The sequence below is a fragment of the Peromyscus californicus genome, unplaced genomic scaffold (genome assembly GCF_007827085.1).
Source record: "Peromyscus californicus insignis strain IS unplaced genomic scaffold, ASM782708v3 Scaffold_5__1_contigs__length_169319896, whole genome shotgun sequence".
In the NCBI taxonomy this organism is placed as follows: domain Eukaryota; kingdom Metazoa; phylum Chordata; class Mammalia; order Rodentia; family Cricetidae; genus Peromyscus; species Peromyscus californicus.
Genome location: NW_026294573.1, coordinates 106602360 through 106628156, shown reverse-complemented (window position 1 = coordinate 106628156; position 25797 = coordinate 106602360). Strand labels below are relative to the sequence as shown.

Below are 25797 nucleotides of genomic sequence, written 5' to 3'. Positions count from 1 at the left end.
AAGTCAGCTGGACTTGTCCTCACCCTACTCCCAGCCTTCCACACACTGTCATATTACTCATATTCTCCTTAACTCCCAGGAGGACACTGACATTTTCTTTCAGGGTTCATGGTGAACATCTAATATGATGGGCACTCAAGAATTTGGGAAGTGGGTGAAAAGTGTCCTCTTCTGTTGGAATACAATAAATTATACGTCCCCTTCAAAATTAAAAACAGTATGGGGTAACATTGGGTATCATGATGGGAGAGGCATATATTGAAGCATGAAAGTCAGATATACTGAGGACTGAATCCACTGTGGCATATTTCATACCTGCCAACTCTTCATTGATGGTTAAAAGAATTGGATGACACGTGCAGATTCAACCATGGGGCTCTATTCCATTGGAAACGGTGTTACTGAAGGGACACCAGCCCACTGGAGCATGTGGCTCTGGCAGGCCTTGCCCTTCTCCCCAATCCCCTCTGCCTTGCTAAAGACTGTTAGATCACATTCCTAAAGCTAGCCACCAAGGTTTATTCCGTTATTTGGCCACTTCCTCCACCTGAGGCTGAATACCAAGGTCCAGCTATCATGGGGTCCAGCAATCAGAGGCCCTCTTTGGCTCACCTAATTAACATACCCAATTAAAATTAAACACCTCATGCTGTGGGATGTCCTGTATGCTGTGAATATATGTTGCTATGGTTGATTGATAAATAAAACGCTGATTGGCCAGTAGCCAGGCAGGAAGGATAGTGTAGGCAGGACAAGGAGAGAGGAGAATGCTGGGTGGAAGAAGGCTGGGTCAGGAGATGCTGCCAGCCACCACGATGAGTAGCAAGATGTAAGTTACCGGTAAGCCATGAGCCACATGGCAAGGTATAGATTAATAGAAATGGGCTGAGTTTAATGTGAGAGCTAGACAGTGGTAGGCCTGCGATCACTTTATAAGCAGTTGTGGGGTCCGTGGGGCTGGGCAGGGGTGGAGAAAACTCCAGCTACAACCTCATCCTAACACGGGGGTTTCCCCCTTTACCTTTATAAACTGCCATTTACCCATGTGCCACATCTGTCTCCTCTCTATCCAGAGGCAGTCCTTTGTCTCTCCAGGACAAATACTCTTCCCCCTTTCCTTTGTCCTTTTTCCTTTCTCCTTCATCCCCTATCTCCTCTACTACTGCATCCTGGCCCATTCTAACACAGACCTCCTCTCTTTTTTTCTACTTTTACAAATTACACTTACAAGGTCATTTTCTGCCGTTTTTCTGTCAGAGTCAAAAAGCAACCACTTTAACTTTTCTTCCTTGCTTAATAAAGGATCTCTCCATGAGAACAAGTGTTTGGGTGTGGTTTGTGCCTAATCCGGGGTCTAGAAGGGAGCTCCCACTGTGCGGGAGTCCCTTTCAATTATTATGTAGACTGGCCAGACAGATGAGAAAGACCAGCTCTTCCCCATGGACTTCAGGCTAGAGACGAAGCATGGTTAAAGACAAACACTATGACTTGATTACAAGCACATTTCAAATGCTTACTGCCCCTCCTATTAAGTTAAGCTGTTGGGGGCCAGACAGATTTGGTCTTTAGATTTACAGCTGTCAAACATGTTCCTTGTATCCAACTGCCTTGGATGGGGATCTATCTACCAAGCAGCTCATCTTAGCAATTGGCAAGACTGTCATCAGGGCACTGTGGCTGCTTTAAATGCACCACAGATGCCATGGGAAAATGCTGAGCCACCATTCCCGGGGAGATGTGACCAAATGGCTACTCACTCAGGACAGGAAATTGATGAGAGACCAAAGTACAGATACTGTCAAAGTCCAACTTGGTAAATCCATGAGTTTTATTTGTGTTACTTACAGAAATATGTGTGCGGGGTCACTTATAGGAGCAGAAAGGACTCAAAGACAGCTGCATCACCAAATCCCACCCTAACACAGATGACAACTCACAAAAGCTAGAGACCTGAAACACAACACACGCACGTGTACAAGCAATTCAGTGGTTTGGAAAGTGTCGTGTCTAGGTGGCATGGTTGGTCTGAATTTCCTCCCGGCAGCTCTGCTGGTCTGTTTCTTCTAGGCAGTTCAGCTTGGCTTTGCTTCTTCCAGGCAGCTTGGCTTGTCTGAGAGTGACTCTGAACAGTTTTTACTGCTTCTATATGCTTGAGAGGTGTGTGTGTGTGTGTGTGTGTGTGTGTGTGTGTGTGTGTGTGTGTGTGTGAATCTGGTCAGTTTCAGGGATTTCCTGAAGTTATTTTGAGTACTTCCTGTCCCTGCAGGGTGGAGAAATAGCCTGTCTTAAAATATCCTGCTGTTTCACCTTCCTTTTTATAGCTCATATGTTAAGAAGTTACCCTCCAAAATGCAAGATTGGGGAGATACTGCTACTCAACAGGCAGCTATTCCCCAGCATCAGTGAGCACTGCAGCCACTGACTGCAGCTTAAGCTAAAACCTCTGCTCTGGGAGCCCCTGCTCCAGCCATGGCCTCTTCAGCAAACTGCACCGGCTTTGGAAGACCGCTCTCTGCAAGACAAAGCCAGTAAATGCTATGATCCTGCTCATTGGGAAGCTGTTATTTCTCCATACTAGACAAGGGAGTAACTCTCTACTGACTCTGGCAAAAACAAACAAACAAACAAAACAAAACAAAACAAAACTGTGATTGGTACACTGTGAGGCTTGTGACTGGTTTGCAAGTGAAGCTTGTGATTTTGTTTATTTAGCACTTGGGGTTAGTAGAGCTATGCACAGGCAGGGCTGTAACTGGTGGAATCACAACCCATTTGCGAGCATGCCATGCCGGTCTTCTGGTTATGTAAGCAGGCTGTTTCCCCTAACTGTCTCATTAGTCTGGAAGGATTCTCTCCGGTGTGCTGCCTCCTGGGATTTCGATATTAGGCACAGTAACAGCACCCCATAAATAATCTCTTTGCCTACTTACAGTCTTTATCAAGCTAGGCAGGTTGTACTGAGGGAAGATAAGACTTTGAGACGTCCATATCTGATAGCGATGGCAGCCGCATTGGCATTGGCTGAGAGGAGGTAGCTGAAGAGTTCCAGAGAGTCACCATGAGCCAAGGGACTCAGCCGCCAAAGCTCAGAGCACTAACACAGAAGGCAGCTAAGGGTTCCAGAGCCCTCCAAGAGCTCTGAGCTGGACCACCAGAGAGTGGCTAAAGGGTTTCCAGGACAGGGAGGGGCTCTGGAGAACAGAATGTAGGGAGTGCATACAAGAGACCAAGAGCTTCATCTCTTGGACAGCAAGGGTCCTTACACCTAGGTTCAAGAGTTCTAACTCCAGCCGGGCGGTGGTGGTGCACGCCTTTAATCCCAGCACTCGGGAGGCAGAGCCAGGCGGATCTCTGTGAGTTCGAGGCCAGCTTGGTCTCCAAAGCGAGTTCCAGGAAAGGCACAAAGCTACACAGAGAAACCCTGTCTCGAAAAACCAAAAAAAAAAAAAAGAGTTCTAACTCCACCTGCTGCATGCTGGGCACTCTAAATCCTGAGCAATAGGCCTCTTCCTTGAGTACCTGGAGCAATAATGAGCCTCAGGCTTTGACAGTCTGGAACTGAAGCCCAGCCTATGAGTCCCTGGAACTCAGGGCCTTCAACACAAAGGGAGCAGCCTAAAGCAGCGGAATTCCCATTCCTAGCCAGGTGTTTGACATATGAGTTACTGGTCATTCACCCTATATGTTGCTCATTCAAGCAAGACTACATTAACTCAATGTAGAAATCTACATTGATTGTCCAAATTTGGGCAAGAAAACCTTACCACCTTTCATCTAGAGCTAATCATGTCTTTGAATTCACATTGACCTGAGAGGCTAAACTGCCTGTAAAGTACATACGGAAGGCCCACCCAGCCTCGTTGCTAGGACTAGATCAGTGGACATGTATTATAAAGGGTCGCTATAGGTTTTAAAAAAAAGCTTTATACATAGAAATTTTTGCCTGAGTAAGCCATAGAAATGTTGAGAGTCTATTTCTAGAGAGTATTCCTGATGTCCACTTCCCATGCCTTGTCCAAGTAAAAAACAGGGAAACTGACTTTTTAAAAAGGCTGGGCATGGTGGGGCACACCTGAAATCCCAGCACTTGAAAGGTGGGTGCAGGGAGTTCAAGGTCAGGCTGAGTTCCACCGAACAGTGAGCTCTAAACCTGCGTAGGCCCCACGGGACTCTTCTCAAAACTATACCAAACCCCCGAACAACTAAAACCCCACGAAGAACCCTAAACAAAACAATAATTGGGGTGGGAACAAGAAGAAAAGGACAAGGTGGAGGGGCAGACCTGGAGGCACGGAGATGACTGATTATGTAGTGTACTGAGGCACTCAGAAAAAGAAACCTGTACCTGCCGTCAAGCTTTTTAAAGAAAGGTGGGAAAAGGATGCCTATCTTCTTCGGACTCCCTGCGCCAGTCAGGCAGTTACACATCACACTCTGCGCTACATGAGGGACAGTCATCCTTCTCCCGTGCAAGGGAAAACCTCCAAGTCAGCTCTCCACTTCCTGGGACTGAGCCACTAGCAATGCTGGTCGCAGCCCTAGGTCCAGTTTCTCCCGCCTATGGGGCGGAGCCGAGGGGGATCGAGGGCCAAAGCTCCTAGGCCTTCAGCTTCAGGCACTCCCGCCAGGGCGGTACAGAGGGGCGGAGCAGGTCCTAGGCTCCGGCCCCAGGCCGAGGCCCAGATTCTCCGGATCTAAGAACTGGGCCTGGAGAGCCCAGGCTCCGCTATTCAACCTCAGCCTCCAGGGCCCGCCCTCGGGGCGGGGTAGATCCCAGGCCCTGCCCCTCGATCATGGCCTGCCTTCAGGTTCTAGAAAGAAGAGGCGTCCCAGGCTCTGCCCCTTGGCCGCACCTTCAAGTTCAGGCCCTTGGGGCGGGATAAGTCCTAGACTCCGCCCTTTTGCCTTGGCTTGAAGGTTCCGAAGGGTGGGGGGTCCAGGCTCCGCCCCTCGGCAATGGCCCGCCGCTTCTGAATGGAGGAGGTGTTCAGGCTCCGCCCCTCTGGGCATAGTGAGGCCCAGGCCCCGCCCCTCTCCTGCTGCAGCTGGTTCCGGCCCGCTCACTCACGGTCCCGCCTTGCTTTAGGAGTGTAGGGAGGACCGTTCATCGGGAGGATCGCAGAGTTCGGCCAGGGTCCTTGGTAGCACCCGGCTGTGTGCTCGCAGAGCCCCATAGTGAGCGGTGAGTACCACGCGCCTCCGGGGCGTCCGTGCAGGCCTTTACACGTTGCAGACCGCGGGGACACGGGACGAGCTGGGGGAGGCCGCGGAGCTCGCTCCTGGGGTGACCTCTCCGCCCGCTCCTCAGCCTGCCTCGCTTTGGACTGGGAGTGGCTCTTCTCGGGGCCCCGGGAGTTCTCGCCTTGCCTGTGCGGCTAGGCCTGGCCTACGGGATAGAGAAGACTGCGACTGTGGCGGGCAGATTAGGGAGTCTCCACCAGGGCCGAAGGGAAGTGGGATGAGGGCGAGAGACCCCCTCAGTGGAACGGTTGGGCTCAGAGCCCATGGTGACTGATTGAGAAACCCAGCCTCTAAGAAGTTGCTGAACTTTTGGACTTAGGACCGTTTGAGTGCTTAAGGAACCTTTGTTATGTGGGTTGTACCTATTGATATTTGCCGTGTATAAATAAAACTTATAGACAGACACTTAATATGCTTAATAATTCAGAATAGACCAATTATATTTAAAATAACATTTTCTAAAATCTTATATTTTACAAAACAAAGTTATTAAGAGTGGCATTGTTTTACATTTCTGCAAATCTCTGCTTAGAAGAAGAAGGTGCATTTTCCCCCCGAGACAGGGTTTCTTTGTGTACAGTCTAGAACTCGCTCGCTTTGTAGACCAGGCTGGCTTTGAAGTCATAGATCCACCTGCCTCTACCTCCAGAGTGCTGGTATTAAAGGAGCGCGCCACCACCGCCGGCTGACAGGTGGATTCTTACATCTGCTTCTGCATTCAGTCTGTTGCAGTATAACATGTCATGTCGCTTCTGGAGACTTTCAGATATGCTCCTGAAAATGTAACATCTTCGTATTGTTTGGAAGTGTTTTTGACCTTGCAGATACCTAGGTGTTCTCTGCACCACACTTTAGAACTATTGAGGCTTGGGAGGCATAGTTCACTGGGTTCCCTACCTTGTTTATGGACCTTCCACCCAGCACCATGGAGAGTGTTAAGTGTTACTTTCTGATATGCAGGACCACTCTTGACCTCACTTGGGAACTAAGTCCTAGATCCCCACACTTGATGGTGGCTGCAGCCTTCTGCAAACTCAGTAATGTTCATGTGTGCCTTGGTTGTTTCTGTGCCTGCTGAGTTGACCCACGTAAGCATCAGAATTGCAGGATTGAGGTGACAAACCGGATCTGTGGGTTCTGAGAAGCGTGTATAGAGAGACCATGCCAAATGTATAGGGGTTGGTGTAAGATTACCAAGTAGTTGAGAGGTCATTTCTAAAATGTCAGGGTGGTGAGCCAGGCGGCAGTGGTGGTGGTGGTGGTGGTGGTGGTGCACACCTTTAATCCCAGCACTCAGGAGGTAGAGGTAGGAGGATCTCTATGAGTTAGAGGCCATATACGAGGTACAGGGTGTGTTATTCAAGTCTTCCAAAATGTTTGATAGAGGAAAAACAAAGAACTGTGTTTAGAATATACTAATGTGGATCGGCAAATTTCTTGTGTAAAGGAGCAGACAGCAAAAGTTACAAGCGTACAGTTCTTACGCTGCTGTGTGAAAGCAGCCACAGGCAACATACCAGAGCGAGTTCCAGGACAGCCAGGGCTACACAGAGAAACCCTGTCTCAAAAACCAAAATAAATAAATAAACAACAAATAAATAAATAGAATATCAGGGTGGCATGCTCCTGCCTCTCTCCCCTCCCCCCCCCACCCGCCCCATGTTCAGCTCTGTTTGTAGTTTCTGTCTAGACTTGGATTTGTTGAGATATGCTTTCCCGTCTTTGAATTCTTTCACTTCCACCTTCCTGGCTGTCACTACGAGTGGTCCTCTGTTGTTTTTCATTAAATCGAGTAACTGCCCCTTAAGCAACTGCTGTCCTAATTGGCAATTGCAACTCCACAGCTACCAGCAGCGGTTCAGCTGCAGTGGCCATAGCCAGGCAGGAATTCTGGTCCCTCAGGCACCGGCTCTGTCAGGGCCCCTAAAGGAAACTTCATCTAAATCTATCCCTCCAGAGAACTCAGGATTCAAAGGTTGAGGTGAAATCCTGCTCTCTCAGAGAGGCTGAATAGCAAGTAGCTAACCTTCTCTCTCAGCTCACGTCTCCCCCCAAAACAGGGTGTCCTTCTGCCCAGCCCCCACTTAAGAACCCTAGCTACACCTGGTTCCTCCCTGCCACTTCCTGTCAGCTAGTTGCTGACTCAGCCTCCTGACCCAGGTTAATTTTATTCAGTTAAGCAAATGTATCACATCTTTGCATCATTAAAGAAATACTCCGTAGCATAAACAAATGTAATACATCTTAAATTAATATTCCACAACAATATTTTCTCCTCCCCACTAGAAAGCAATTGTCCATCATCGTGTTTGTGTAATAGATGGGATCCTTTATTAGATTGTTTCCTTTGGTTTATGTTCTGTCTATACAAATTTGAGACAGAAATTGAACATATATTATCAATTACATATATCAACGCAAACAAACTTCTCTATCCTCTACCCAAAGAGGCTATGGTGTTTTTGTAGCTGGAGTTTTCTCTAGTCCTGCTTGGGCCCCCGCAGTTCCGCAGCCCACTTATAAAATAATCACTCAAAAGCTCATATTAGTTAAAATTTGCTCGGCCATTAGCTCGGGCTAACTATTGACTAGCTCTTACATCTTAAATTAACTCATTTCTATTAATCTATAAGTTGCCACGTGGCTTGTGGCTTACCAGTACTTTTACATCTTGCTTCCTCTGTGTCTGACTGGCGACTCCTGACTCAGCCTTCCAGTTCCCAGCCTTCTCCTCTCTGTCCCGCCTATACTATACTTCCTGCCTGGCTACTGGCCAGTCAGCATTTTATTTATACAGAAAGACATCTCCAGCATGTTTTGATGGACCAATTTAAGCCCTTTGGCTGATGGAAATGATCTGTGCACGTGCTATTGTTCCCACAGGTTGGAGAGGGGGATTAGGATCTAAACTCTGAGCACTTGTATTCTTTACCTATGACTCCACAGTGATGGTGGAGCCTCCCTTAATTATCCCTTGAGAAGATGTTTATCTCATTCCCAATTCTTCTGGACATAAGGAAATTAACAAGTGTGAATGATGTGGGGCCTGTCTGGAACTTTGGGTCAAGAGCATAGGTAACGACTGGTCAGTTGAGACAATTCCCTGTCTGCATGTGTACATGAAACATGGTCCTACCAGAAGAGCAATACCCCCTAGTAAAGTGTGCTTCAGAAGCATATGTGAAGGAAACCAGAGGCCCACACCGTGAAGATGACAGTTAAAACCAATATTTATTACCATGTGCCTGGCAAATATCTTTTGTCATGTTTTGCCCGTTCTGCCTTTTAGGAGGAAATACTTCTTCATGAGGCAGCTAGAGTCTGGATGGGAGAATCCCTTCCAACCTGACGTCAGTTCTTAGACTAGCCTTGTAGAGGATGCTTGATCTCTCAGAACCTTAGTGTCTCTGTCTTCACAGTTAAGCTGTTGTTAGTAGATGTCCCAAGCACCCATGGTTTCCTGAAAGGGATTTATGCTAGCATTTGTGCATATGTCTTCTCAGCTCTGTGGTCAGCAGTGTTACAGTTCTGTAGCTTGAAATGGGCCATGATGAGAATATTTACACTGTGGAAATCATCCAGCGCTCCATGTCTGAGCTTTTTCTACTTGGGGAACAAATTGCTAACCATTGACCAGCACGCTGCTGCTGTTGTCAGAGCCGAGGTGCATTTGATTTGTTTGGCTTCTTTTCTGTTTTCTTTTTTTAAGCAAAACCAGACCCCTTAGCCTGAGCAAAGATACAAGGTATGGGGTGGGTTATTCAAGTCTTTCAAAATGTTTGATGGAAGAAAAACAAATAAACTGTGTTTAGAATATACTAATATGGATCAGCAGATTTCTTGTGTAAAGGAGCAGACAGCAAAAATTACAGCCGTGCAGCCACAGGCAATATACAAGCAAAGGAGCATGGCTGTGTTTAAATAAAACTGTATTTACAAAAACAGGTGCTGGGCCATAGTTTCCAAACCCCTGTACTAGAATATAAAGAGGAACGCTGTTTCAAAGATACCTTCTTTATAAGAAAAGATTCTTCAGGAATTCTGGGACTAGAATCTCCAAGTTGGATATATGTGGAAGTAGGGACTACAGAGGACTTAGAATCAATCACAGAAAAACCCAAAATAGGTTGTTCACAGAAGAACCATCTGGCATGCATGCACAATAAGTGGAAATCCTTACTCCCGACTCCTTGGAGGTATCTCAGGTTTACACTGGGGTGGATGGACCACCTGCCTTCTAATACAGTGTGGATATTGACTGTAGGCACAAAACAGTAGCGTCTCTAACAGTTACCCTCATTTCAGGGGCAGGGACAAATCTTCCTTATACATGTGTATATTATAACTATTATTATATGTGATATATATGTACATATTTGTACACATACTGTAGATACATGCATATTTGTTACCTGTATACATACATAAGTGTATTCATATGTGATCTCACACCCGTGAATTTGAAGTTGCCTCAGAAATGGAAAACAAAAATACTAAACTGTTAAGAGTAGCCATTTCTGAGTAGTGGAGTCAGGTAAAACCAAGCCTGGAACCTTTTCCTTCTTTTTTTTTTTTTTTAATTAGATATTCATCTATCCTATAACATTCTTTATATGTTGTTTTTGCAACTTAAAAAGAAAAACTAAATCCCAACAACCTATGCCTTTAAAGGGAGATGGGTGATTTCTTTGTTAAGAGAGCAGCAACACCCGCCCCCCCCCCCCATATCTATTCTTGTGAAAAGACACTATTCTGGCAGCTTCAGAGGTTTAGTCCACTATCAGCATGGCAGGGAGCATGATGATACTCAGGCAGACACGGTGCTGGAGAAGTAGCTGAGAGTTCTACATCAGATCCTCCGGCAGCAGAAAGAGAGAGACAGTGGGCCTGGCTTGTGCTTTTGAAGCCTCAAAGCCCACCCCCGGTGATACACTTCCACCATCAAGGCCACACCTCCTAGTCCTTCTCAAATAGTGCCACTCCCTGATAACCAAGCATTCAAATATATGAGCTTATGGGGGTCATTCTTATTCAAACCACCACATCAAGTGACATTGTCACATCACATTTCTGAAATAGTATCTGTAATGCTAGTATATATTAACTCAAAATATTCAGAGCAAACCCTCTCAAGTGAAAACATTTCATTATTCTTTCCTAGTGTTTGACTTAAGCTCTTGCCAGAGGTTAGAGGTCCCGAAATCAAACTATTCCTTGGTGGGCCCTTATGCAAACCCTTGTACTGGTGTTGCAAAAATATGGTGTGTGGTTTTTAAAATAAAAGGTCTGAAAAGATTACCTTTGATTCTTTGTTTCTGAGGAGGGAAAATGTGAGTGTGTGCATGTGCATACGTGTGTGTGTGTGTGTGTGTGTGTGTGTGTGTGTGTGTGTGTGTGTTCAAGTGGGTGAGTGTGTGTGTGTGTCTGTGTTCAAGTAGGTGTGTGCACGCGCACACACGCCTGGGTAAAGAAACTAGGTTTGCCACAGTATTGAGTGGTTTTCTCTTAGTCATGTGGTTACCTTGGGTTTTGGATTTTCCTCAACCCTGCTTGTCAGTGCTTTCCAGCACAGATTCTCGACTGGCTTATGATTAAACAACCTCTGCAGTTGTTTTACACAAACACTGAGGACAGAGTTGCTCCGTTCTTAGGCTGAGTTACCGACAGCCTGCCTGGCAGCAGAGCTTTGCAGATCTTTTTCCCAGTGGGAAAAGGAGAACTAAGAGAACCAGGCAGGGGAACTAAAAGCAGGCCCACCGACTGCTGGAATCACATGTGCTGTGTGGACTTCCCCCTGGAGTCTCCTGTGACCCTTTGTCCTCTTGACTGAGAACCTAGAAGGTTCTTCCTAGGTTTAGTGCCATAAGCTGACCATCTTCCTGTCAATCAGCCTCTCTTCCCTCCCCTCCTCCCGACACCCCTGTCTCGGCCTCTGCCCCCACCCCCATTAACTCGCTCTCTCATATTTAACTATTTTATTAAGAAATTTGGGGCACACAAGTGCATGGAGAAGAGAGTGACTTGGCATCGCAGGTTCCAAACATGCCAGTCTCGTTTTCATCCATAGCCCCTTCCGCCCGCCTCTCTTCCTTTTCCTCTGCTGGGAGTGGCCATCTCCATTTTCAGCTACTTAAATTAACAACAGCAGAAAAACACAGGTCTCTGTTGTGTTTTGTTGCCATCTGTTTGTTACTGTCTTTAAACTGCCTAGTGTGAGCCAGGTGGAGCCTCTGGGAGTCCTTGAGCCCTGCTTGCATTTCCCGGAGTCTGCCTTTGCTCTCCCTTTGCCCTAGTCCACTCTGGCTTTCCTAAAGCCTTCCTCAAATCCCAGTTGTGGCTGTTTTTATCTGCCGATCTTTCTTCCTCCCCTTATCTTACTGTAATTAAACATGTGCGTATGTTTGTCTTTTCTCTTAGGTTGTAATCCTTGTATAAGAGGCATGTCTTTTTATCTTCCTTTCTCCTGTGGTACCTAGTAATTACCACAAAGAAGATCCTCAAGAAATACATGCCAAACTGAGTTGATAAGACTCCTTGGAAGTGCTGGAGAGATGGCTCAGTGTTTTAAGAGCACAAGCTGACCTTCCAAAGGACTGGGTTCTGTTTCCAGCACCCACATAATAGCTCACAACCATCTGTAACTCCAGTTCTGATGCCTTCTGACCTCTCCACCTGTACCAGGCACCCAAATGGTGCATATACATACATGCGGGCAAAACCACTCATATCCATTAAATAAAAGTATTTTTTGCAGGACAGTGGTAGCATAGGCCTCTAATCCCAGCACTCGGGAGGCACTGGCAGGCAGTTCGCTGATTTCAAGGCCAGCCTGGTCTATAGAGCAAGTTCCAGAACAGCCAGGGCTACACAGAGAACCCAGTCTCTCAAATAAGTAAGTAATTAAACAAATAAATATTTTTAGAAAGAAACACTGGAGGAAAGAAATGAGTATAAAAGATACATTTTTGGACATTACCTATGGCTAAGTAAAGTTTCTTTCATCTGCATAGAGTTTTTGAAAGTTTTAAAGAATTGTGATGGACCACTTGTTTGCTTTGCTTGTTTTTAGGTTTTTTTTATTTTTTATTTTTTAACATATATCTGGAGACTTTAAGTCTATCCAGCCTTACAATGTTTCTTCCCACCCCAGGAAAAATACCTAAAAATACATCTTACGGGGTCACTTTTGCTGGATAAGAGTGCTTCTTGACTCTGCTTAATAAATGTGTTTTAAGGTGTAAATTTAAATCTCTAGTAAGAGAAATAGTCTACTTTTCTAGCCTACCAAGCTCTATAACGTAAGGGGGTAACAATCTCATCAATTCTCTTATGTCATAGGGCTCCCAGAATGCACTGTGCTAAATGTGTTAACTCAATTATCCCAGCACCCCTTGCCATGTGGGCTAAGATGTACAGACATGCAAAGAAACAAAGTGAGGTTTAACAGGCTAGAAAGAATTCTTGTCTATAGCCCTAAGGGGCAGTTGGACTAAAGTGCAGATCAGAAACCAAAGAATCGGGGATTAACTGTTACCAACTTGCATGGACATGAAACCGTCTTGCTGGGCCCTGTATGTCAGAGCGACTTAGCACTGGTTCTTACCTCTGAATGCATTTTAACTACAGAATGACATCTCATTCTCTGAGCCAACTGTTTCCCAGACTTTGCTGTCAAGAGTTTACCTAAGTACTCCGATGACTTTGCAGTCAAGCGTTTACCCAGGCACTCTGATGAGTTTGCAGATGTATGTGAATGTCCCTATTCCGGTTCTCTCTCATTCTCTCCCGACCTTTGAGCAACTGGGGCAAGCTTGTCTTTGTATGACTTGCCTTGGACCGTTCCTCCAAATGACTTGTATGGAACACTTAATTATTCATTGTCCTCCTCGTCCTTCCTGGGACTGTTATAGAATTACAGAACAGGTTACAGGTTGTGGCGTGGTTCAGGAAGGTGCATCACCCTAAGTTAGCCTCTTACGTGATTCGCTAGTTTGAATCTTTGGTTGAGAAGAGGAGCAGGGAATAGACTTGGTCAAGAACTGCCCAGAATCTGCCATGTTGGAGAGCTGCACCAGGGAGGTGGACGGAAGGGGAGAGTCCGTGTTCCATTCTCGAGCCTCGGCACTCAGGATGGTGTTGCCTACACCAGTTGCCCTAGTGCTGGTGGTGTTATTATTTGTGAGTTTCATTTTTTTTAAGCACTATTAATTTTGGATATTTGTATGTGAAATGACTGCCTGTCACAGAGAGGTTGCACCCTGGGTGTGAGAGAGTTGACTGTAGCTGAGTTTAACTCCTAGCTAGCTTACCACCCAGAGGCCTCAGCAGGTGACCTGACCCTCCTTACTGTCTTGTCACCTATAAAATAAGAGAGTGGTGCCTTTGTGGATAGGTTGCTTAAAGATTTTGTCAGCACTCGTGAGATGCCTGGTGCTGCAGTGGTGACCCACACATCCTTGGGGGGCAGCCACTTCTGGTCTCTAATGCCTCCTGCTGTTACTGTTCTTCCCAGCTTGGGTCCTGGCCCCACCCGCCCCTGGGCTCCCGGCCTGCCAACCTGACTGATGCTTCAACCAAAAGAGGGACAGTGATAGCCCTAGACCCCTCAGTCCACCTCGCCTGCCCTGGTCTGCTTTTAACTCCCCTGGATCTTTCCTCCCTGCACTCCCTCACCAGCCCCGCCCCCATTTCCAAGTATGGTGACTGTAAAGCACCTGCCTCCCTGACACCAGTCTGTTATCATGGCCGAGAGGAGCTGCCCAAAAGCCTCAAACATTGCCCCTTGTCTCCAGTGTAAATTTGAGTGGGGTCCCTCACGACCTCGACCTTGACCGTCCCTTTCTCCTAGTTTTCCCTCCTGTGCCCCATACTTCATTCACCCAGAAGGACTTGTGATTCGGACAACATCACTTTTTTTTTATGTCTTTAAGTCCAGTGTTTCTCTGCCAGTGTGTTCTCTCGGCAGTCTGCTACTTCGGTGTGATTCGGGAAGGTGCATGGTGGTGTCCCTCGGAGCCTTCTCCCATGATGGATGAGGTGCTCTGCCTAGATGCTTCTTCATCACCCTGTGCCCACTGTTGCAGAGTGGGAGGCTTGAGATTCTTTTCTGGCTGCTGTGGTTATTCTCCAGCCTCTTTTTGAGTCCAAGAGTAGCTGAGGATGGGGACTTCCTCACCCCTTTAAATAGCAAATGCATGAGTGAATTCCATCAGTTCCGTCTCCATACTAGGAGATGTTGTAATATGGTGGTGTTATCTCCAAATGTATTAGGTCACATTCGTAGCTATCCTAAGACACATGTGACCCATAGGCCACAGGTTAGATGTTCCTTCGATAGTCCAAAGAGGCACAGTTACCAAGATTTAATGTCACTCTATTATTTGTTTCATCTTTGAAGGTGGATTTTTCTTTGGGCCTCCAGCTCACAAAAAAATGACATGGAGACTTATTAATTATGAAAGCTCAGCCTATAGCTTAGGCTTGTCTCACTAGCTCTTATAACTTAAATTAACCCATTTATATTAACCTATGTTTTGCTTCATGGCTTTTTACCTCTCTTCCATCTTGCACCTCCTGTTTCCTGCATCTCTCTCCTGCTTAGATTCATCTCTTCTCTCTCTGCCTGGAAGTCCCGCCTAACCTCTTGCTGCCTAGCTATTGGCCATTCAACTCTTTATTAAACCCATCAGAAGGCACCTTGACAAAGACACATCTTCACAGTGTACAAAAACATTATTCCACAGCACATCTTTGACCTAACGAAGTGGGAGTCATGTGTAAGCCATGCCACATGTGATTCACTGAGCTGGAACAAGAGTCTGAGGGACGACATTTTGCATGGCAGTCCCTATCTCAACATGTCTGCCTCTGGCTTCAGGGTACCCACCCGCCTTGCTGTGATGCTGCCATTGGGGCAGGAATACACCGGTCAAAGAGATAGAAGGCTCATGGAAAATCATTGAGATGGGGCTTTATAGATAGTGAGCTTCCGGGAACTTCATTAGCATGAGTCATCATCTCTGAGTCCAGACAGTTCTGAGGCCCTGACAAGACCACTTTGGGCCTCCAAAACTGGTGAATGCAATGGTGAAATCGTGGCCCTGGGAGATCACTGGAGTCTGCACATACAGCCTTTTGTGATAACATCGTTTCTCATCCTAAAATTTAAGTCAAAAAGTTCATCCCCACATAAACTCAGGGGCTTGAGGAATTCAGATTTCTTAAAGAATGAGTCTCAGCTGGTCCCGCTATATGTCACGCTCTCCTCTGCTCTGCCTCAAAACATACCTGTAAGCCAGGCATGGTGGCAGTTGTGCTCAAATTCTAGTGTTTGGGAAGCTGAGGCAAGGGGATTGAGAGTGAAAGGCCCGCCTGTGCATCAAGACCCTGTCTAAACACACACACACACACACACACACACACACACACACACACACAAACACATATGCATGTATTTGCTGTCTCTCTCTCACACACACACACACACACACACACACACACACACACACACACACACGACTTAGATGCAGAAGAGCATAATTGGAGTCTCTGCAGGCATCACTTACTAAGCCCACTAATGACGGTAAGAAACTACAGGGTGAAGACCCACATATCCAGAGGAACTGAAGGTGACCTTCCCAAGCAGAGGATGAGGCAGGCTGTCTAGAACCTGAGGAGCTCTGTCTCAGAGTCTCTGCTTTCTGGATGAGTGGTCTACGTCCCGGGTGGCTGTTGTTCTTAGGTGTCTCAGGAATCTATAAATGCTGAAATTCAGCAACATGTTATGAAACTGTTATTACCACCCACTGATACTGAAAGGAAAAATGAGTCTTCTCTTGTCTTGATTTGCTTCAACTAACTTAAAATAAATTAATTGGGTTAATTTATATTCTATGTCTTTGAGATCTGGGCATGAACACTGCTCCCTCCAGGATTGGGAAGCCCTCAGAAGGAGAGAGCTTGTCAGGCACTGCTGTGACTTGTCCCTGTCCTCCAAATCCTGACCGTATTTGTGAGCCTGTGCACATCTGCTAAGTGAGACACGATCATTTCTGTGATGTGTCCCAAGAATTTCCAGTGTTACTTAGTAATGGACTTAGGTTAAATTTAGGAAATAGTCACATCTTAATTATAATCTAATATTTTCTTACTGAGTTCATGTCTCATCAAATATTTTAAAGAAGTCTTATGTTGAAAGCCTATAATTTAAACCAGGTAGCCAGCCAGGAATGTATAGTCTTTATCAAAACCCTTGCAATGGCTGGAAACCCTCAAGTAGCCCACCACCACCACCACCACCACCACCACCACCACCACCACAGTCCCAGCTTCTGTGCCTTCCTTCTGTCCTCGCTCACCATGGCCTCCATGCTGTTCCCTCGCCCCACCAGAGGCCTCTCACAGGGCCTTTGCATGGGATCTCACCGTCTTGCAGATTGCTCATACCTTGAACTGAGAATTGCATGTAGAAACTGTGCCTTCAATTCTCTGCTTGGGTGGCTTCAGTGAGGAGTCTTGGGTCACCTGATGCTCCTTCCATTGCCTCTGAGCTGCCTACCGCCCACCCCGCATTCTGTTTGTGCACTTGTTTACTTGTTCAGTCTGTGTGTGTACTGGTCTATAAGGGTGGGAGCTTTGTCTCTGTCTCTTTGCTGGTGTCTGCCTGGGACCTGCAATAGTCCCTGACATGCAATAGATAATTAAAAGAAATATTCACTGAATGCACAAGTCAGAAATTGTTGTTTTTTTTCCCTTAGAGATGACTTTTTAGCCTATTGGCCAACCTTATTTTAGATCTGCAGTCTACCTTATTTTATGCATTTTATGTGAAAGTGAAGCGCAGGAATGTTAGCTACCTAAATAAAAACTAATTCTTTAACATCCACTAAGAAGTCTAGAAATATATGGCTCAATCTGGTCAGGTATCTAAAATAGGCTGGAGGAAATAGAGCACTAACTTCCGAATGTAGCAAGAAGAGAGCCTGGGGGCGGGGGGGCAGGCTTTCTGAGAGGGATTCTTTCACCTCTCCGGCCGCCCTGCACCTGGCATATAATTAGTGCTCAGGAGAAAGGTACTACCAGAGCTGGTGACTGTTTTGTTGGTGGTGGTTGATTGGTTGGTTGGTTTCTTTAGGGACAGGGTCTCACTATGTAGCTTTGACTGTCCTGGAACTCACTATGTAGACTAGGCTGGTCTTGAACTCATAGAGATCCATTTGCCTCTGCATTCCAAGTGCTGGCCTTAAAGGTGTGCACCACCACACCCAGTATTTTTTTTCCAAGATTTATTTTTAAGTGTGTGTGTGTGTGTGTGTGTGTGTGTGTGTGTGTGTGTTGTGTGTTGGTATGCAAATGTGTGCATGGCCTGCAGAGACCAGAAGTGAGCATCAGGTCAGCTGGAACTGGAGTTCCAGGTGGTTGTAAGAAGAGGTTGCTGGGACTCAAACTCGAGTCCTCTGGAAGAGCAGTAAGTGCCCTTAACCACTGAGCCATCGGCCCTGCCTCAGAGCTGATTGTTGTTACAGAGCCATTGCTTTCCCCAAGACCTCGTCTGCTCCACTGTGGCTTTCTATTCTCTCCCAAGGTAGACAATTGTGTTGGCCTCTCTGTCTAAGTTACCTAGTTACAAATGTCCTACAAGACCCACGCTTTTAGTTGTAAGTTAAGAGGTTTTTATTTGGTTGAAATCACTTTTACAAATGGCTGAAAGGATCAGAGTTGCCCTGTATCACAAAATCTGTTTCCCATAGGCACCCACAGCACGTGGAACAGCAAAGCTTTCTAGTGCTTTGCTTATGGAAGAGCCGGGGACAAACCATGATAATTTTGCCTTCTTGGAGACATCTGACCTCCGCTTATTCTTACATAGACATCCTTGGAATCTTTCTTTTAACAACAACAAAAAGTTGTTTATAAGTAGCATAATGTTTAGACACAGAACCATCAGTTTGGGAATAGGACCAGTCATCTCTCTTTAAATGGAAAGAAGAAGAAGCAGTGGCATGGCTGTCTGTCCAGTGAACTGAAGTAAACCCTGAGCGTGGTGACTCTGACCTTGGCGTTGAGAGCTGTGAACATGCAGGCTGGATGCGTTTTGAAAGGGTTAGGAAGAGAGGAGCCACACGGCGAGACACGCTGAGGAAGCCTCTTCCTGTCGTCACACAGACGTTAGTAATCTGTAATCTGCTCTTGTTTTCCTCTGGAAGTCCCAAGTGAGCAACCCTTCAGGTATGCTGTCTGTGCTTCAGACCCCAGAGGGGTGATTCCTGCCCTGTCAGGCTTGGACAGAATGCGCAGTTCCCAGGAAGTGGACGCACTGCCCCCAAACAAACCCCAGAGCCCCAAACTCTGCCCTCACCCAGTGCTATGGGGGTTCTGTGAGGCAAGACCACTCCTCTGCTTCTTCCTGTGAGGGTACAAGTGCAGTGTTGACTGCAGGTCCTGTTTAAACATGAGGCAGCTTGACAGGATTCAGCTCTGATAGTGAGATATAACATAGGCCTAGATAATCTAGAGGCTGCAGTCAGAGCGAGAAGTGGCAACTTTTTTTTTAACCCTGACCACTGGCAGTTAGCTGATTTATCACCTCTTCCAGACAAACAAGCCTTTGGTGGACAAAATCGGCAGGCAGGCACCCTCTGGTACTTAGGCTCCCAAGAATATGGCTCAGCGTGCTTTTCAAGTAAGAGAGATGCTTTGGCCTCCGTTCACAAGCAGCCATCCATCTTTCTCATACAACCCTCTTGTAAGAGTGCTGCTTGGATGTGGAAGTTGAGTCTGGGGCCACGCAGAGCACAGCACCTTCACCTAGACGGGCGTTTCGCCCACATTTTAACCTGGTGAGCCTCTTACCCTGCTGTAGGCGGTGAGGCTCTCAGGTTTTCAAGCACAGAGTCAGTTGTACAACACGTTTTAGAGCTTCATTTATGTTCGGGGAAATCTAACAGAGTTTGGGTCTCAAGGCCAGAGAGAGAGGGCAAGAGCAGTCCCATTCTCTCTGAGGTTACAGAACCGACTCTGGCCCACATTAGTATCTCACTTACATCACTTGGAGATGAGAGCATTTGGTCACCGAACCTCAGTTTGTCACTCAGTTTGGCCTTACTGGCAGATAAGCAGATAGATTTATTTATTTATTTATTTATTTATTTATTTATTTATTTATTTATTTATATTTGGTTTTTCAGGCCAAGATTTCTCTGTGTCTAGCCCTGGCTGTCATGGCACTCACTTTGTAGACCAGGCTACCCTCAGACTCACAGGGATCTACCTGCCTCTGCTTCCCAAGTGCTGGGATTAAAGTCTTGCACCACCACACCCAGCCTGGATAAGCAGTTTACAAATGAAGAAATTCACACATACAACAGACAAATGAGAAATACTCAACTTTACTAGCTGTTAAGGAAATGTAAAGATTGGCTGTTTTTCTCTCAGCGTGGTAAAATGTAAGAACAAACTATCTTGCCTGTTTTGTGCAGCTCCATTCACTGCTCCACAGAAGGATCATTACACTAATACAGCCTTTCCTGAGTGCTTGGGGAAAAGCAGAGACATACAGATCCTTTCGCCTAGCTGTCCTGCTTCTAGAAACTCACAGCTAACAATTTATTAAGTAGATTAGGGGCCTGCTAGAGCTCTGTGTACAAAGGTGCAGTGTTGTTTGGCAATATGTGCAAATAACCAAGATCAAGGTGTGCCTAGGGTGTGATGGAGGTTAACCCATGCTGGATATGCACAAGGGAAAGCTCCAGATCCCCACAGATATCCTGCACTGAGACCAGAGGACAGTTACCAGCAAGACTGTGGAGCCCAGACTCAGAACTCCTCACCTGCAAGGCTCCCCCTTATATACCTACCTCAGATGCAGCTCCTTGTGCCTGGTGTTTAGGTTTTTGTTTGTTTGTTTTGTGATTTCCTCTAAAAACTTGGTGTTTGTACACTCCTGTCCTGTGCAGAGTGAACTGTGAGAATCCTGAGGTGCAGTTCATGCAGTCATCACTTCGTAGTACGTTAGCTTTGAACCACCATCCTACCAGATAACTATCTTTACTTTCAGAACGTAGGTACAGTGAAGGGTTTCCTACTTAGTGCAAGCATCCCTTTATAAAATCCTGTTGTATAAGAACTCTTAGGGCTTTCAGTTGACTAGGTAGCTAGAGATGAGTGTTCCAAAGTCCCAAGTATTCAGCTAAGCCTCCAAGGAGGATTGGCCCTAAATGACTGTTTTAGCTTCGCTCCTAAGATAGCATTGCTAAGTCTTTTTTTTTTCTTTTCACCTTTTTATTGTTTGCTTTTCCTCTTGCCTCTAATACCATCCCATTCTGTGAAACGGAAAAGGCAGTAGCCTAAACCTACTGCCTTGTGTGCTGACTCTTCCCACTTTCCCAACAGAAGAAACTAGAATAATGTGCTGGCCTTGCCCCCAAATCCACAGTTCACAATCTGGGTCCATTCCTGTCTTAGAATGTTACTATATGCAGATTAGCTAGATAAAACAGAAAAGGGAAGCTGGAGCAGAGTCACGGGGGAGAGAGCACAGACAGAGAAGCAGAAAGCTGGGGCCTGTGTTTGCTCAAAAGTAGGTAGGGCCCCCCTAGCCGGCTGCTCAGTTTCCTGGACAAAGCTGCAGATCTTGGGGCGTTTGGGAGATTGTGAGAGTATGGTAATACTTAAGGATTAGGAATGGGTTAGCGTTTGACCAGGGGAAGGGCTGACCTAGAAGGCATTGACCATGCCTAGAGTCTGTGCTAGATCTGGACCTATTCCCAAACCAAAGGTCTTCTCCCTCACTTCCTCCCTGAAATGTGGTCACTTGGGGATTTCTTGTGAAATTACCAAATCACTGAAACCTCGAGGAGGTTTGCACCAAGAGTGATAATGTGGGTGGAGCCTTGGAGTGCTCCTGGATTCTTAAGTCCTCCAGATTTATGGAGAGGCATTATTTCCCAACTTCTAAGCAAAACCAGTTTTTAGTTGCTCTAACACAGTTACTATTGTTTTTGACCCATGGCTCAGTAAAGATGGGCAGGGACATGTAATAAGACATGGCTCAGAATAGGTGCCAGAAGAAAGAATAACTCCACCATTCATTACTGAGCTGGTCCTCAAAGGTTTCTGATAGTTATCTTCGGCTAGGGGCAGATGGTAGCCTGGTCATGCCACCATCACTGTCACAGCAGGAGTCCTCGTACCCATAAAGTGGAGTTGGGCAATGGAAGCAGCCTGAGTTCAAACCTTATCCTGCCTTTTCCTATGATAAATATGGTGTGTCATCCCTCAGAGCTGCCTTCCTACAGATGAGACATGGGAATGCCACTGATGGAGTTCTTGCCAGGACTGCAGAAGACAGTATAAGGGCTGCTTTACACATTCCTACCTCCAGGTCCCTTTTGGCTGGGGGGATTTTACATGACCTCGAGTATAGGTGTAGAAAAAGGCATAGACTCCAAATGTTATGTATAGTAAATATATATATGTGTGTGTGTGTGTGTGTGTGTGTGTGTGTGTGTGTGTGTGTATGTATATATAGTGTGTGTATATATATATATAATTTTGGTATCTATTAAAGAAAAAAGCAAATTTGCACACTAATGGTATGGATGCTCATGTTTTGTTTTATATGAAGAATTAAATCTCGGCTGAATACTTGATCCTGCAGAATTAGAGTTCACTGGTATCCTGATTTTTTAACCATCAATGCTGAAAATGCTGCTTCACATAAATGCATAGTATAAAATGGCAAACACATGCTTAGGAATATTTTGGACACTGTTAAAAACTCTTGAAATCCCAATCCAAAATTCATTTAATGTTTTTTTTAATGAAATTCAAGTTAGCAATCAAATTGCACTTTTTAAAGTCAAACATTTTAATACAATATAACTCAGATATACTAATTTAATACTTACAAGAATGATGGTAAAAAAAAAAAAACATGAAAAGTCTTTGTTTTCCATAATTCAGTCACTATGTTTCCATAAGAACAGAAACATTTGACTGCAGTTCATAATGTACAGTAGTCTTGAATCTGAGCTGAGGTCCTGGGCAACGCTGGTTGGTGTGGCGTGATGTAATCACATACTCGGTGCCCGTGTGTGCTCAGAGCCAAGGCTGCAGAGAAGTCACTCAGCACAGCATGGGTGAAGACTGCCAGAAACACCTCAGATTCATTACACATTGGATTTTGAGTTCATTTTTGGTAACTGCATTAAATTTTTCCTAACCCCCACATGCAGTTCTATGACCCCATACAGACCTGCAGCCCACTGTTTGAGAAGCTGGGGGTACTTGGCTTGGTGCCTGCTTCCACTCAGTGGTAGGAAGTGCTTCCTTTCCCCTCTGATGTCTACAAGTGGGGTTTGCTTTGTGACCGTAATACTATTAGAGTTACCAGCTTCCTAAAGAAAAAGGAGGCTGACAGTAAAAGCTCTTCATACAAGCCACTCTCCACAGGAGCCATATTTGTCACTGCATCCATCCTAAGACAGGACCTGACTAGGAAGGGTGGGCGGAGTAGCAGGAATCATGTGGGGACTGGTGTTGCACCCAGGGCATCTGAGAGCAGTGCTGAGGAAACCAGCTGATTGGTCCTCGCCGAATGGTGGTAGGTATTGGTAATTTTAGCAGCTGATCTTATTATAAATTTTTGGTTGGTTCCTGGCACCCAGCACCTTTAGGACTTGACATGGGAACAGAAATGATTCAGAACTTAAGACTGTCTGAAGACGTGAGTGTGACCCATTTTGCTCAGTCCTTTAAGTGGTTTCCAGCACTTCCTCCAACTGCAACCCCTGGAGGTGCTCTTCTGTTGATCTATTTTTTTTTTGCTAGGCAGGAAAAACAACAGCTTTATCATTGCACTTGTACTGTTTGGGGTGAAAAATATAAACGTGAGGCCTATAGCATGGATGACAAATCCAAAAGGATGTGGCAGTATGGTGTCTGTAAATGATGCCTTCTTCAAGTTGATTGATCTCATTTTCAGGGTCCAGAGATCTGCAACCGACTCCTGTAGACAAGTTTTCGTGTTTCTTGTTAAAAAAGAGTATTGATGGTTCTTTTAGACTTGGGTGGTTTGATGGTGTTTTGGAATTTGGTGGTTTGATGCTTTTTAGACTTGGTGGGCTAACAAATCTCTTGCATTTGTGTGATGTTTCATCTTACATGAACCCTCACTACACTAAAACCACAAGGCTGGGCATGGTGGTGCTGGTCTCCTTTAACTCAAGCTCTTAGGCAGAGGCGGGTAGATCTATCTCTATGCGTTCAAGCCAGCCTTATCTACATAGCAAGTTCCAGGCAGCAAGGGATACACAGTGAGACCCTGTCAGAAAGAGCAAACAAGAACAAAAGCTAAAGCCGCTCTCTCCCCATGCAGCCTGCTCCTCTTGTACAGATACCTTGGTGTGTACACTCATTTTTTGTCAGCTTCATATAAACTAGAGTTAGCTAGTGTACTAGTTACTTTCTCTTGCTCTGCTAAAACACATAACCAGATCAACTTAAAGAAAACATAGTTTATTTGGGCTTAAGGCTCCAGAAGAATAAGAGTCCATGATGGCAGTCTAGAGACATGGCACCTGGATCTGGAAGCTGAGAGCTTACATCTTGAGCCATAAACAGGAAGCAGAGGTGGCTGTGGGGGACTGGGAATGACCTGTGGCTTTTAAAGCTCAAAGCTTTCCCACAGTGACATACTTTCTCCAGCAAGTCCACACCCCCTAAACCTACCCAAACAGCACCACCAATTGGGGGCCAAGTTCTATTCGAGCATCTGAGCCTGGGGGGGGGGGGGGACTGTCTCATTCAACCACCCCATCTGGGAAGAGGGACCCTAATTAAGAAAATGTCTATCAGATTGGCCTGTAGGCAAGTCTGTTGCCAGGTGATGGTGGCGCACGCCTTTAATCCCAGTACTCAGGAGGCAGAGACAGGTGGTCTCTGTGAGTTCAAGGCCAGCCTGGTCTGCAGAGTGAGCTCCAGAACAGCCAGGGCTATTGCACAGAAACCACCATTGTGGGAGGGCCCAGGCTGCTGTGGTGATGCCATCCCTTGGCAGGTGGTCCTGGGTTGTATAAAAGAGCAAGCTGAGCACACCATGGGGAGCAAGCCCATGTGTTCCTCTTTGTCCTCCGCTTCGATTCCTTCCTTCAGGTTCCTTCACTAACCTCCCTGGATGATGCATTATGACCTCAGAGTTGTAAGAGGAAGTGAACTCTTTCTTTCTTGGTTTTGTTCAGTGTTTTGTCACAGCAACAGAAACCCAATCTAAGATAGTGTGCCTTGGCCCTGCTGTACTGGTGATTCTAACAGCTTCTCCCCGGGACTACTTAGTCCAATTATCAAATGCTTCAGACCAGAAGTGTTCCAGATTTTACATATTCCTAGGCAGGGTGGCACATAGTTTGTAAACCCAGTACCTAGGAGTCAAAAGGAGGATTGCTAGCTAAGTGCAAAACTACCTACCGTTGGCTACATAGAGAGTACCAGGCCAGTCAGGGTTACATAGTGAGACCCTGTGTCAAAATATCTTTTCAGAATATTTCGGTTTTTGAAATATTTGCATGTGCACAATTAGATCTCTCAGTTATGAAATGAAGTCTCCATATGAAATTCATTTATGCTTCATATGCCCTTTATACACATAAATCTAAAGCTAGTCTTACACACTATTTGTTAGCACACCTGTGTTTTAGTTGTACCCAGTCACATGAGTTCAGATATGAAATCTTATATTTGTGGCATCCTCTGGGTACACAAAAAGTTACAGGTTTCCAGTCAATTTAAATTCAAGATTTTTTGGTTCTGCGTACTAGTTCTGTACTGCACTCTGGATAGGTGCACAAACAGTTGTTTCTCTTCAAATCTGTAACTAGTTTTTTAAAAACTTGTATGTACTCACAGTTTAAAATGTAAATGCTACTAAAGGATACATAAAACCCAAGCCTTCCTCCTGCGGTAACCAGGCACAGAAGGGCTCTTGTGTCCCTAGTGAAGAATTATACCGTCTATCTATAGACACCATACTTTGCATCCTCACAAACAGTTCTATCCTGTACAGTAATGCCATCCTGCTATAGTGATCATTCTATAAATGTATTGATTGAATAATATTTACTCATATAAACCTTGAGATGAAGCAGGGGAAATGCTATTTTACATTGAAATTAAAAATATTGGAGAGGGACTAGAGACATTGCTTAGAGGTTAAGATTACTTGCTATTCTTGCAGAGAACCCAGATTTGGTTCCCAGCACCCACATGGCAGCTCACAGCCGGCCTTAACTCCAGCTGCAGGGGATCAGACACACATGGTGGACATATATTTATACATGCGGGCAAACGTTCATCATACACATATAATAAAATAAAAAATATTGGAGACTAGATTGATTGAAGGGTGAGACCCACCTCAGTGTGTTTTGCTCTCGGCTGTGTTGTTGAACGAAAGCACCATGTATATGTATGGTGGACCTGGGAATAGTCTTCCTGAGCTGGGGTAGCTGGTCCCACGAACATATGTGGGGAGTTGGAGCCTGACCTGAAGCCCCAAAGAGG

The 25797-nt window shown here is 45.7% G+C and overlaps 1 protein-coding gene across 1 annotated transcript in view; it reads left to right on the top strand.

The window, feature by feature from the left end:
- The first annotated feature begins 5011 nt into the window (after window positions 1-5011).
- Window positions 5012-25797, top strand: part of Aco1 (aconitase 1) — a 68419-nt gene continuing 47633 nt past the window's right edge. The window contains exon 1 of the mRNA XM_052718387.1: window positions 5012-5182. The gene's annotated coding sequence lies outside the window, so the exon portion shown is untranslated. The remainder of the gene's footprint in view (window positions 5183-25797) is intronic.